Source organism: Carcharhinus amblyrhynchos, unplaced genomic scaffold (assembly GCF_965287045.1).
Source record: "Carcharhinus amblyrhynchos unplaced genomic scaffold, sCarAmb.v2.hapA scaffold_38, whole genome shotgun sequence".
NCBI lineage: Eukaryota > Metazoa > Chordata > Chondrichthyes > Carcharhiniformes > Carcharhinidae > Carcharhinus > Carcharhinus amblyrhynchos.
Genome location: NW_027649779.1, coordinates 2,714,824 through 2,729,908, shown reverse-complemented (window position 1 = coordinate 2,729,908; position 15,085 = coordinate 2,714,824). Strand labels below are relative to the sequence as shown.

Sequence of the window (15,085 nt, the reverse complement as noted above, 5' to 3'; positions counted from 1 at the left end):
ATGGGAAATTCTGATGGATACTGAGATGATAATGTCCATGAAATACAAGCCCCAAACTCCCACTGAATTACATTCAGATTCAGATTAAAGCTCGGAACAGAAAATTGGATTGTCTGCGATTACACTTAATAAAATCCCGTGTCAGCATTCGACAGTGAGATTGGTATAATGAGCTAATAACTCAAATCAGTGCACAGTTAGTCATTTTGAGACTCTCATGCAATTTACAGTGTGCGTTATAGATCAGAGTGAGTTAGAGCTCGAATTGTGCTGAATTAAACATTATAACAAGCAACTACATTTTAAATATACACAGAACGCAATATAGAGGCAGGGTTCGGCTGGATTTCTAAACGGACGAAGGAAAAAAAATGAGCGCCAAGGAATAGAAAATCCAGCGAAAAGTAGATATGTGTCCAATTATAATGAAATATTATTTGATAATGTCTGGATGAGAGAATAGACAAATCTTTAAATCACTAAAATGCAAGGTTACACGATAATTAGCTTGTAATCGGCATGTTCACTAGCCGGAAGGCAAGTATTAAATTCGCTATCCTTGGCCAGGTTTCCCTATGAATGTTACTCACAGAGATATTAACGCCATTGCATAACTAATTGTTGCCTTTCCATGGAAACAGGGAAATAATTATTCCTCAAACCTGCTGCACTAACCGCGTGATTAAAGTGATACAACACCACCATCTGCTGGCGGACCACTGTACCTGCAGGCGCTGGTGCTTGTGAGTCTGCGAACCGGTTACTGAAATATGAATATTGAACGATATTGTCCGAGATTGGAGTTTATAGAAGGCTTTCGGCTGGCGTATTCGCCCTTTTTATAACCAGACACCGCAGATAAATCGTGTTCTTCATTTCCCATTGGGAGATAATGTCTGGAGATTGAAGTTGGGATTATTTGAAACTTCAAATTGTACATTCGAAGCAGTTTTCAGACGGTAATCAAATTCAGAATCTTAGTGGGTAAACATTGCTGCCCTCTGCAATTCGTTTGTCAGACATTTTCACGGTTTAGTCTTAAAAAAGGCACAACGAATCAGACATTTACAGGGAGGCACACACACACACACACACCCACACCCACCCACCCACCCACACACACACACACACACACACAGGTATTGGAGCCTACAGAGAAACAGGGGGGCATACACAGATTCAGGGACACATATAGATGTAGGGGCACACTAGATTCAGATACACCAAGATTCAGGAGCAGACATATAGAGATCCTCGTAACTCGAAAGATGCAAGGGCACACACAGAATCAGAGGTATATACAATGCCTCAGCTAGTACACTACCAAATTTTCTCTCGTAGTTCCAAACTTTTCAATGAGTTGAAGCAGGCAATTGTTTACCCGTGAATGCTGATAGTGAGAAACATAGCAAAAAACCGTCCCTGGGTGGTCTTGAACCACCAACCTTCTGGTTAACAGCCGAACGCGCTGACCAATTGCGCCACAGAGACTGAGACAGCAGTGATTGAATATATTCTAAACTAGTGTGTCAGTGACCACAATTCTATTTCTGAAAACCTGTTCCAGAACTGCAGCATGACCGCACTGTTTACAATTCTATACAAGTCTCTTTAGTTCCGTTGATCCTGCGGCACTGCTGTAGTGTTTTTCTCCGATGAACGGACAGGTAAAATTAATCCATGTCTCTTATCACAGGCAGGAATTCAACGGGAGGGAAGGGAACTAACCGCCAGTCGCCCAACGATCCAATACTTTCCACTCAATCATCAATAACACCATTCACAACTGCACCTCCTTCCGAAAATAGTGATCTATTTCCCTCAGGATTTACTTCCAAGACTTAATATTTCCCTTGTTTTCCCCCAATATTGGCCGGAGATTCGATTCAATATACAGAGTGAACGGAGAAAGAAGAAGCTTTGCATTGGCCGGGAATCGGACCCGGGCCTCCCGCGTGGGAAGCGAGAATTCTACCACTGAACAACCAATGCTGCTCTTGCTAGTACTATGCCCAACTGCTCTCTCTTCCTTCACACTCAGCAGCATTGTAATTTCCTTACTTTGTCCTTTCATTCCCCAAATGCCCACAAATGCTCTCACTCAAATCTCACACGCAACATCGCACAAGCCTCTCATGCTGTTCAACACCTTCCTTTCATTCACAACCGCATCTCAAACTTTCACCCTTCCTCCAAAACACAAGCACTCTGCAACAATCCCCCTCTCACACCGCCTCATTCTCCCAAATTTGCTGCTGCTTTCACCACATCAGTCTAAACACGCTTAAAACTTGTTCAAATTATTTGCACACTGTCTCTTACACTAAACTCATGTCAATAGAATACGCATCATGCCATTCTGCAAAAGCTTTAAGTTGCAACATTTCTTCAAAGCTGGTACCCAGTGTGACACCAGGCCAAACTTCCACTGTCAACACTTGATAACACCTATATAGGGTTACAAGTTAGCTCGGAATGAGTTAAAAAAAGGGCTTAGGAGTGATAGGAGGAGGCATGAGAAGTCCTTCGCAAGTCGGATAAAGGAAAACCCAAAAGCTTTTTACTTTTACGTTAAAAAATGCATTCAATCTTCATATATCGAGGCCAGTCTGCGACATCTGAAAGCGCTGGATCCTAACCACGAGACCCCCAGGATCCCATCTACCTGATTCTCCCAGATACTGATTACAGGAATGTGCACAGCGCCAATTGTCCGCACTCACACACTCCTTCCTGTCTGTTAAGATATGAAATTGTTTATATTTTTTCCATTGACTTCCAGTGTGATGAAAGCAGAGCTGTGAAAAGCTGATGTTGTTCAGTCGATTTACTGCAGTAAGGTTTATGTCAGTTCGATGCAAACATTGGTGTTTGAATGTGGTCAATTACAGTGAAATTTAATGCAGTGGACGGTAGCCTACTCATTTTTACAGGAGGAACCAGCAAGGGAAATATAAATATGAATTGTGCAACGGGACTGATATTTCTCCCTGCTGTTCAAATTGGCACAAGTATTGTTCTACGATTCTCAGGTACTGCCCACGTGTTGGGTTCTGTGGTGTAATGGTGAGCACCCTGGACTCTGAATCCAGCGATCTGAGTTCAAATCTCGGCGGAGTTATGTTTTAATTTGCAAATACAGATGACGGATTGGCCGAAGGGCATTTCGTTTAAATTTATCACCAAATCCGAATCGAGACGAGAATTTGACAGCCCGTTCAAGTGCTGTTACTCAATTCAACGGCGATTCGGGTTGATAGGAAATGAATGAAGACATCTCAATAATGGACCTTTCCCTCACAAGTAAACACAAACTTTTTGACAATGTTTCTGCCTGAAACTTTCGAAATGTCGAGCTAATATGTAACAATTATCCCACCCTTTCGATGTCGGCCCGTAGCGCAATGGGTAACGCGTCTGACTGTGGATCAGGAGACTCTAGGGTCGACTCCCGGTTGGTTCAGTGCAACTCTGTAAAAGATGTTCACAAATTCTTTATTACTTTCGATGAAAAAGGTATTTAATAGGTTCATACTTTTTCAGGCAAATGCTGACAAGCATATTTTCAGCTTCTCTGGAGAAGGTAATGTTAGGAGATTGGTAATGAACAGCAACCGACTATTTTAAGACATTTTTTCGGGAAAAAAAGAATCATTTAATAAGATTAGGATATTAAATAAATGCTAACCTCAAATACATTTTAGGCAAAATTCAACATGTCTCAGAGAATTTACACAATTTTATCATTTTTTTTCATAAAATTCAGCATTTCTGATTTTGGAGAAAGCTTTTGAAGCTGAGGTCAGTGCAAAGATAATATGACTGTAACATCGAGGTTCTGACAATATTCAGCACCAAACTGGAATCATACAGACTTCCCTCACCCTAGCATGTTTCAGATGTTGATTAACTATGTTAGTCTGCACCTAAACCTATTAAAATGTCTTGTAGTTTGGATGACTTGCTGATATGTGCAGGTGTCAAAATAGGAAAGTTTCTTTCCTGGCAATGCATCAAACAATTTATCATTTCTTATTTGACACTAAGCATTTGAGGCCGAGGCCACAGCGAAGATACTATGGGTGTAACATCGAGATTCAGATAATGTTCAGCAACAAAATGCTCCGGCCGATGAAGGCATGCTTTAAGGTGCGAGGGGCAAGGTTTAAAGGAGATGGACATGGCAGATTTTTTGCACAGAGAGTAGTGGGTTCCTGGAACTCGCGGCCGGGGAGAGATAGTAGAAGCGGATGCAGTTGTGACTTTTAAGTCACTTAACAAATACATAAATAGAATGGGAATAGAGGGATATGGTCCCGGAAGTATAGGGGGTTTTAGTTAAGTCGGACAGCATGGTCAGTGAAGGTTTGAAGGGCCGAAGGGCATGTCCCTGTGCTGTAATTTTCTCTGTTCTTTTTACTGCCATTTTTCTTTACCCAAAACTGAGCTTCAGACCCTGTAGCTCTATATTTAACCACTCCACTTCTAACATCTTCTCCAGTCACACAATCCTGTGAGATGTCCATATTGATGTTATTGTAGCATCATGAGCGTTCCACATGCAACATGACTTGAATCTATAAATTCTCACCTTGAACATTTCAATTGAAATTTCAAGGCGAGCAGAGACTTTTGAGCAGAATGGTCCAGATTCCCATCCCTTTTAATGTGAACAAGTTGTTTCTGATTTCACTACAGAGATTGTCTATTAAACAATAACTGAACACAAGGGGGTGAATGTGAGAAGCTGAAGTTTCCAGTTGAAGAGGTTCCCAGTGTCTCTGAGCAGCTGAACTGGGGAAGCCTTTGGGCAGAGACTGTGCTGCTGCTATTTCCCTTCCTGACCACCAGAGGTCGCTGTAACTCGACCGGACGCTGCTCCTCCCACTGAAACCTCTTGCCCACTCCTGCCCGCCCGGTGCTCGTTGGCGGAACATCCGGGTCATGTAGAGAGGCGGGGCCAGCCGCCATATTGCCGTGACGTCACCATCAGCCCCTCCCCCCCGTCGAGGACAAAGCGGCGGTTCAGAAATGTAGAAAGTGAGAGAAATTCCCACCCGGAAATCCCGCCTAGAGCGGAATTCAAATTAAATAAAATACATATTTTTATAAAGAGGCAGGTGGCGGAACCGCGCATGTGCTGTAGTATTTTCCCAGAGCGCACCGCGCGGGTGTGATTGAAAAACAGACGCAATAGAAAAAAGAAATGATTTTCCCGAATGGAGAAGGAACCGAAAGTCTGACGGGTGAGGATGTGAATAATAGTCATCAAATTCAACATATTAAAAGATTAAAAGGTAACTGCGTGGGCGCATGTGCAGGAAGGGAATTCCCCCAGAGTGCACTGAAATTAAATATTCAAACATATACAGAGTATAATTGTGCAATGAGCGTTGACAAGGTGTCATCTGGACTCGAAATGTCAGCCCCTTTCACTCCTTATAGTTGCTGCCACTCCTTGTGAGACTTGCCAGAATTTTCCCTTTTCGTTTCCGATTCCAGTATCCGAGTAATTTGCTTTTATTACTGAGTATAATGGATTGAGATTATTCGAAGGAAGATGGAAATGACGCATTAATAAATGAGCAGAAATCATTGCTCCCTTAGATACTTTCGAGACTGACACTTTTAAATGTTGATGTTGGGGATAAGTTGTACAATCAGATTGAAACTAACGGTTATCTTCCTGAATTCAGTGACATGGGCTCTCAGTCTAACCATCGGAACCTGCAGCAACACAGCGCAGTTGAACATTGCAGACAGGCAGATTTGCTGTAGTGTATTTCAAGTTGTTTCTGTAGTGTAGTGGTTATCACATTCGTCTAACACGCGAAAGGTCCCCGGTTCGAAACCGGCCAGAAACAGTCAGTCAAATTTTAGCTTTCTGATGTCTGCTATGGAGCATTCCTTGATTTCAGTTTGTTGTTCAACATTATCCGAACCTCGATATTAAAGGCATGTTTTCATTGCTCTGATATCACTCTCAAATGTCTGCTGGAAAATAATAAACTCCTTTTTGACGCACTGACAGGAAAGTTCGATTTTGACACCGAGCACTTTTTCCCATCCTGTTCAGGCTCCAACAGAATTTAATGGGTTTCTAGGTGCAGACTCATATGGTTAATGACCATCTGAAATATCTGATAGTACTGTGTGCTCAAAAAGACAGATACAAGTGATACTGTAAGTGAACTTGTGGAAATGGCGGACATTTCACAGAATAATCTTTTTAATGGCTTTTCATCACTAAGAAACGGGAAAAACCACTCAGACAGATGAGGGAATCGATGCTCAGTTCGGATCTACTGGGCTTTCCTGAAAAGGGCCGGATTTTATGCGCCTGAATGTTTCACACCCATAGTGAAAAAAGCTCGAGTGTGAACAACAGAGAGTTCTTGATTCCCTTCCATATAAATGTAGTTGACTTTGTGTAAAAACTGACGACAGCCAATCTGAAAATTGCAATCTGTATTACCCGGAGATTTGATTCGTTCTGTTGGCCAGTTATGTTTTCAATTCAGTGATGATCAATATCCCTTGAAAGGGATTTGCTTTTGTTTGAAAGCTGACTGTGGTCAATTTCAAAATAAGTACCATGGGATGTGTATTTCCCAGTGATTCGCTTTCTTTTGTTGGTTAGTCATGCTTGCAATTCAATGTTGTCTATTTCAAAGATATTCAGCCCAGAATGAGGGTATTTTGTGTCAACTAAGTGTATTGAAGTTAAAGGTTGAATCAAAGAACCGGGAAGGTGCAATGTAATTCGATGGGAATTTTGTTCTCCGCCCATTTTCAAATTGGCAAATTGTCACTTTGTCCAAAAGGAGGCCATGATGTTCGGTAAGTGATCGAGAGCGCCCTCCCGTGGACAGTACAGCATTGCAGACAGAAGCAGAGCCAAAGCCCGAGATATCTGCACTCAGAGACACATCCAATACAGGTACAACACTGGACAAGAGGAAACTTCCTCTCAACATCCACACTGTTAGCACCTCTTAGAATTTTGAAGGTTTCAACCAATTTGCCTCTTACTCTTCTGAATTCTCGTGGGCACAAACCTGACGTCATCATCTTTTCCTCATAAGATAACCCGCTCATATCTGGCAATAGTTCAATGAAACTCCTCTGAACTTTTTCTAACGCATTAACATCTTTCTTAAGAAAAGGAAGCAAGTAGTGTGCACAATATTCGAGATATGTCCAATGCCCTCGCTAATGCCAAAATTTCCAATCTACCTTTGTGCCGTCAGCACATTTAACATTTATATCTTCACTCTATTCATCACTGCAGGAGTCATCCCACTTATATGTTTCTTGACCAATTCAGCCCGAGTGTATTTGTTCAGGTCAAATCCAGTTTAAATAACTTGTTTGAGTTTTATGCTGTGTGACAGAGATTGTGAGGGTTTTTCTCTTAATGGAAGTTCAAAAGCCATGTGATACGGTGCTGCACCACAGTCTTGTTCAGATGCAGAAGGATCTTGACACAGAGGGCGCGGGTTGAAGTAAACTGGCGGAAGAAACATGGAGCCATCACGGAAAACATTGTCAGACAGTGAGTGATCCCCAGCTGGAATGTGCTGTTTGAGAGTGAGGTGCAGGCAGAGCCAATTAATGGTTTCAAAATGGGATTGGATAATTGTCTGAAAATGAACAAAATGCTGGACTGTCGGGTACAGAGTGTTATTGGATGAATTGCCCCTTTAGAGGGCCAAAACATACGTGGAAGCTTCAAAATGCCTTCTTCTCTGCTGTAAGTACTTTAGCAATGTTGAAAGGGAGATAGTGGTAACATTTCTGCGAGAGTAATTCCGAAGTAGGCAAATTTCTCAACATATATATTCAAATCCAAGTACAAAAGGTTTTAAAATGCAATTGTATTTTTGAATTTAAAGGTCATTTCCGCAATTGCGGCCATGACAAGAAATATATCAGATTATCTAATGCCCTGCAGAAAAGGAAACCTTCCATCATTCCCCAGTTTGGCCCAGAGGTGACTCCAGGCGCACACGTGCTTGGCGATTACGTGCCTTCTTTGATGGTCTAGAAAACCAGTAAATTCAGTGTATTAGCGATTGCCAATATATGCTGGCCTTACCAGCTGGGTATACAGCCCATCAAAGAATAAGAAACAGCAACTGAAATCAGCATTTCACAACGCCTGCAATAGCAAAGATAGTCCAGGAGATGGCAGTGAAACTGTGCTTTTTGGCACGACACGACACAGATGATCGTCTCAGTTATTTCTGTAATAGACTCAGTCTTTGTTCATCCGAAACGTGACCCAGTTTCTCTGACACGAAATCATTTTTCTGATTATATGATAATAATTCTCAGCTGATTTTGTACTCAACAAAATCCCAGTTGTTGCTACACTGCACCAAGCCTCATTTGACATTACACCGTTCACTCTGGCAGTTATGACAGCACGGAATTAATCCTCGTCTGATGGCATGAAACTCCATACCTCCGTTGTTACTCCACTGGATCCTCTCTCTCCTGATAATGTACCAGGATATGTTACTGTTTGCATTACACGAGGCTCCGTCTCAGTAATTACATTGCCGAAACCTGCCACATATAAAGAAACATTGACAATATCTCAATCACTGCTGCACTAGTCCACCTCCCTGTTTATACCAAATAATATTCTGTCTCTAATTATTATTCTGTTTCATGATTTATTTATTTCTGCAATTGCCCCTGTCAAAGTTTATATCAATCTAAAGGTTTGGTTTGAAATTACTGCATCGGCTTTGTCTCAGTTTATATTATACAATGACCAGAATTAGACAAAATTATACTGGGAGACAGTTCTATTGCGCCAGCTGCTCTCTCCTTTATCAGTGTGCCAAACGACACATCTGCTCATTTTACACATTATCCTTTCTCAATTATTGCTTTATTCTGCATTGCCTCACTTTTTATTCCACTGGGTTACATCTCTGTTTATATCACACTAGATCTTGTCCCTATTTTCTGTTAGCGCTGATACGCTGGAACCAGTCTCAGTTTAAATTACAGCGCACATTGACCCTGCTTATATTAGAATAGACCTTGTGTTTGTCAAAACTAAATATGTCATGTCTCTATTTAGATGAGAAAACACCACACTGGTTAGTAATATACTGTATACACACTCTCAGTAATGACTGAAGTGGGCCCAGTCTGTATTCTTATTAGTACAGTTGCTGTATCGATACCTGGTGCATTCGGCTCTATCTCTGTATTACTGCACAAAACCCGTCCCTCGTTTATATTACAACAGATAGCATTAGTTGGATTGGCCACGCAAAATTGCCCGTAATTTTCCCTTAGAGTGTGTGGATTAGGCATGGTAAATGTGTGGGGCTAACGGGGATAGGACAGCGGGGAGGACCTGGGTGGGATGCAGACTCGGTGGGTCAGATGGCCTTTCTCCTGAACTGTAGGAATTCTAAGAAATATCATAGACATTTGTGTGCTTGTGTATTTTATATGTTGTATTTTCTAATAACCCCCTTTGGAGAAATGATCTCTTTTAGCAATTCCCCTTCAGTTTTCCCAGTGATAACCTTCAGCCCATCACTGCCTTCCATGAATGCATGAAAACACCAAACAGTTCATCTGTTTCAACTGAAGGTCATTTAAGTTGTAAGTATTTATTGACATCCATTCGGTTGTGTGCTCTTGCATACAAAATGATTTCAGCCTCACTATTTTGTTCCCGGCGTTGACTTATCTGTCTTTAGGGATCTGTTGGAAAATGAATAAATCGCATCTTGAATGACGAGGAGATTATGCAAATTGATCTTCTCAATGCCTCACTGAAGTTCCTGATATAGGACTCAATTGCGTGCTGATTTGTGAAAATGATGGTGAAAATGACCCTGGATATATAGCCGACAGGACATAATTATACCTCTAATTCTCAGACTTCTTATTCCTATTAATGCTAAGGATTGAAACATCTGCTGCTCTCCTGAGAAGGTTCAATATTTTTATTTAACCGTTATCTTCATCAATTCCATGGTAACTATATGCCAAATATTTTCTACTGTGTATGGGTTACACAATCTCGGTAATACGATGAATCAGGATCAGGTGTATCATAAGGGTGGCCAGACCTTATGTGATATAAACAGTGATGTTGCCGGGTGAACATGGACTGCAGCGATTCAAGATAGCAGCTCATCACAACTTTGTCAGGGGCAGTTAGAGAAGGGGAACAGGTGTCAGTGCTCCCCACATCCTATAAATGATTAAAAATTCTGGAGTAACAACAGAGACATAATCGAATCTAATATAGACAGATATTCTCGCACAATGATGACATAAACTGACCAAGAGAGTCATGCAAATCAATGTATGGGATCTCTAGAGTAAGAGAGACAGAGCATGATATCATATTTAAATAAACATTTCTTGTGCGTTTGATAATTCTGGAAAGAAGTAATTTGTCCAATAATAATCGACAGGTGTCCAATGAAGGAAATCAGATTCAGGTTCTAATTCACAACTGATTGGGTAACGCTTTCCAAAAAATAATCATAGGGAATTAGAACATTATAATTGGAATGACTAGCTTCAGTGTAGCACTAACAGAGACAGCTGGGCCCGGAGCCAGACTGGGACCTGATATAAAAAAGCAATTATTTCTTGGGCCTGAGCCCGGGTGTCGTTGTCATGAGGAGTGACGCAGGGATTTGTGTGGCAAACACGGATTGGAAACCCTATGGCAACCACAGGAGTGACTGACTCCACCTGACTAAGAGCTGTTATTCCCAAGGTGGGGGGGGGGGGGGGCGGGGTGCAGTCAGTCATGGGAGACTCCATATTTCCCTGTTATCTGAGGCAATAATGGTGAATAATTGTGAATAATCTGGTCCCTCTCATTCTTACGAATAGTCCTACAGTTACAGACAAAATTAGGACGCGTGAAGACTGAAAAAAAACTAAATGTGAAAACGTCATCGAAGGCAAAAAGAACAGTACAATAAATGCTAAGGATTGTTGTGCTTTTCTTAAACAAGTTCGACCCAATGCTAATTTGTTCAAAGTCACGGCTTGTATGTAGAATTGAATAATTGAATTTCGGAATAGTCCACCTCACCGCCCCCCACAACACTCCGCCTACACGCACGCACACACACACACACACACACAAACACACACACACACACAAACACACACACACACACAAGTGCTGTCAAAAGATAAGAGTACCACAAGATGAAAGCTGTGTGAATATTGCATTTTATTCAGGCTCAATGAAGGACGGGGCGGAGATACAGAATCGATGCGAGGACAATGATATCTAAGGGCCATTAAAATGGACCTATTCTCGAAAATCCTTCAAATTTTAACTCTATGAAGGATATATCGAATTAGTTTTCCAAAGTTACTATGAAATCCGATTCCAGCAGTCTTTCAAGTTCTTTATTCCAGTTCATAACAACTGTTGTGTCAAGACGAACAATTAAAATTCTCTCGTCCTGTTCAATAAAATAAATCTCTGCCCATTGGTTACCGACTGTCCTTCGAGTAGAGATATTCTTTCTTTAATTACCCCACTCACAACTTCAAGATTTTGAACTCGAATTAAAGTGTTCAAATGATTGCCAAGGGAATAGAGAGAGACAACGGGAGATTTAAGAACATAAGAACATAAGAAATAGGAGCAGGAGTAGGCCATCTGGCCCTTCGAGCCTGCCCCGCCATTCAATAAGATCATGGCTGATCTGTCGTGGCTCAGTTCCACTTTCCCGCCCTCTCCCCATAACCCTTAATCCCCTCTCTTATCAAAAACCCATCAACCCGCTTCTTAAAAATATTTAGCGAGGCAGCCTCCACCACTTCAACGGGCAGAGAATTCCAGATATTCACCACCCTTTGAGTGAAGAAGTTCCTCCTCAACTCCGTTCTAAACCGCCCCCACTTTATCTTGAGGCTGTGCCCCCTAGTCCTACTGTCTTTTTTGAGCGGGAAGAGTCTCTCCACCTCTATCCTATCCATCCCATTCATCATCTTATACGTCTCAATGAGATCTCCCCTCATTCTTCTAAACTCTAACGAGTACAAGCCTAGTTTATTCAGCCTCTCCTCATAGCTCAACCCCCTCAACTCCGGTATCAGCCTAGTAAACCTCCTCTGCACTCCCTTCAAGGCCAAAATATCCTTGCGCAGGTGCGGCGCCCAAAACTGCACACAGTACTCCAGCTGCGGCCTCACCAATGCCCTATACAACTGCAGCAAGACCTCCCTACTTTTATATTCAAAAAGAAGAACAGGGTGCTGCCAGATAAAAGCTGGGGAACAAAAATGAATAACAGATGGACAGAAAATGATCAAACAAGGAAAGATAACAGCTATCATTCCCTCCCTTCACGGAATCCGGGGGAGTTCAGTGACTGATCCACTGACCATTCCGATAATGTCCGGGAATGGAAACTCTGAACAGATCACATCAGGCTCATTTGTAAATGTCACCGCAATGTGACCTGTGTGACTCTGCCTTGACTCTGTGGGTGGATATAAGCCGCACTGACAGATGTTCTCACCCGATTGTGGTCTCTGGATTTATTTTCTGCTCAGAAGTGAGATGTGCGGTTTGGAACCGGCAGCAGAGAAACAGGAAGTTGTGTTACCTGAGAATGAAACAACCGGGGCCAGTTTGATGTTATCACCGTGAACATTCTTCCTGCCTGTGAGGGTGAACTCACTCTGAAAGCATCAAGAACAGTCACACAGATTGCTGCCGGTCTCAGCATTACATTCACTTCCATTCCCATTTTAAGGAATCAAGAAAATTATCATATTAGGGGGTTTAAATAGATTAGTTGAAGGGAAAATGGACTGAAGATTATCACTGAGAGAAAAGAGGAAAAATTAAAGCAACATTTCTTTCCCGCCGAGGTGTTTTAAAGTAGGAAGTTTAAGTGTGTTCGGTGCTGTGTGAGAGAAATCGAGGAGAGGGGTTTAAGCGAATGAACTGCTTTGTTTCCGACACTGAATTTTCCACTGATGAGACTTTTGTGCTTCATTTTTTTAGTCAAAAGATGTCGTAACCAAAAAAATAAACTTTTTTTTAACGAGTAGCCAGATCCGTTTCCTGGATACCCGTGTAAGTGAGTTAATGGAGACTGAGGGAGAGAATAAAATTTATCTGATTTAGGTGCAGTCTGAGGCAGAGAAAGATAGGAGAGAAGTTCAGTGAGTCATTTGAAAGATGCATTGCACTGGCAGCGGAATGGCCAGCTGTACATGACATTCAAGGGCGCCCCGGGCAATTCATTAAATTTAGGTATTGACTGAGACATAGCATGTGCAAGTAAATACTGAATATGTTACTCATATCATTTTCAAAGTTAGTAAGAATTATTTACACAGTGGTTAGCACTGGAACCTCACACTGTTACGGACACAGGTTCCATTTCGGCCTTGTGTAACTGTATGGTGTTTGAAAAATCACCCCGTGTGTGCGTGGGTTTCCTCCAGGTTTACCGCTTTCCCTCTACAGTCCAAAGATGTACAGGGTGGTTGGAATGGCCATGCTCAGTTACCCTTTAGTGTCCATTTACAGTGCAACGTGACATACATTTATTATGTTCTTCAATCTATTTTGAACAAGAGAACGCTACAAGTTTCATCCCAAGCTTTCAAGAAAAGCTTGGCCTGGGTCCCACAGGTCCCTGGACAATATTTATAGGATCTTCTTCCGTACAACAGTCTTGGATCGACCTACAATTCCTTTGTCCCAGGGATTCAGAATCAATTCACTCCGTCCAAAGACACGTAAAAAAACTCAAGAGAAAACGCTGGAAAATCTCAGCAAGTCTGGCAGCGTTTGTCAGGAGAGAGAAGAGCTGACTTTTCGAGTCCAATGACCCTTCATCAACGCTTTGTCAAAAGGTCATCTGGACTGGAAACGTCAGCTCTTTTCTCTCCTTACAGATATTACCAGGCCTGCTGAGATTTCCCAGCAGTTTTTTTCTTTTGGTTTCAATTCCAGAAATACACAGTAATTTACTTTTATACTTCAAACAACACCGTTCTTTGGAAATAACACGAGACACGAAGATTCCTATCTTTACTCCGTCTGTCCCAGATAGACTCCAGTTCCACTGTGAGGAAAATGACCCTTCACCACCACTGAAATTTCCGAGCAAGCCACCCAGTTGTATCAAAGCTTTTATGGAGATTCAAACAATAAAATCATCTCGAGGGCAAGTTTCACCAAGGTGGTTCACAACCGCCTTTTCAGCAGGGATAATTAATGTTGGCTTTGTCGGTGATGCTCACATCCAGAAGATCAATGGAAACAGCGCAAAGTGCTGCAGATTACAGAAATCTATGCAAAAAAACGCTACTCAGCAGTTCAAATGGCATCAGCAGACAGAGAAGCAGATTCACATTTAAGGTCGATGTCAGGATGCAATATCTCTTGATATAACCACAAAGAGCATGGCTGTTATGCCCAATATCCGACACAAATCTTCATTTTTCAAATAAAATCGCAAAGTTATGGTCTTTTATCATATCTCGGTTTGTTAGAGCAAGTTAAGCGTCCATTACTGACTGTACTTCGAACATTATAACAGTGACTAAATTCAGCAAAGTGAGCTGTAAGAACGTTGGGACGGCATGAGGTCGGGTAAAATGTTCTATAAATGCAAGTTCCACCAAAATGAAAGTTGTAATTTTTTGGAAGTTCTGAGATTATTGCGGATATGTTCATTCTTCTGCCTGATTAAAGCAGCATGAACTCATAGAATCCCTACAGTTCAAATGGAGGCCATTCTGCCAAAAAAGTCTGCAACGCTCTCCAGCAGAGCATCCTACCTGGGCCCAGCCTTCACCCTATCCCGACAACGATACATATTCACAGGCTAATCCCCCGAACCTAACCATCGTTGAACACTAACAGGAAATTTAACATAGACAATCCACCTTGTGAAGGATGCTCTGATGGATAGCTGGTGCAGACTTGATGAACAGAATGGTCTCCTTCTGCACTGTGGAGATTCCGTGATTCTACGTTGCACATCTTTGGAAGCTAAGGGGCAACTTACCACAGCCAATCCACCTAACCTGCACATCCTGGGAC

At 41.9% G+C, this 15,085-nt stretch overlaps 4 non-coding genes across 4 annotated transcripts; 2 read left to right on the top strand and 2 right to left on the bottom strand.

Moving 5' to 3' along the window:
• Window positions 1-1,417: 1,417 nt before the first annotated feature.
• Window positions 1,418-1,491, bottom strand: trnan-guu (transfer RNA asparagine (anticodon GUU)). Its single transcript has one exon. It is a non-coding gene; the product is annotated as a tRNA-Asn (tRNA).
• A 430-nt stretch (window positions 1,492-1,921) lies between these two features.
• Window positions 1,922-1,992, bottom strand: trnag-ccc (transfer RNA glycine (anticodon CCC)). The gene has a single exon. It is a non-coding gene; the product is annotated as a tRNA-Gly (tRNA).
• Window positions 1,993-3,049: 1,057 nt separating this feature from the next.
• trnaq-cug (transfer RNA glutamine (anticodon CUG)) lies at window positions 3,050-3,121 on the top strand. Its single transcript has one exon. It is a non-coding gene; the product is annotated as a tRNA-Gln (tRNA).
• A 2,670-nt stretch (window positions 3,122-5,791) lies between these two features.
• Window positions 5,792-5,864, top strand: trnav-aac (transfer RNA valine (anticodon AAC)). The gene has a single exon. It is a non-coding gene; the product is annotated as a tRNA-Val (tRNA).
• Window positions 5,865-15,085: the final 9,221 nt, after the last annotated feature.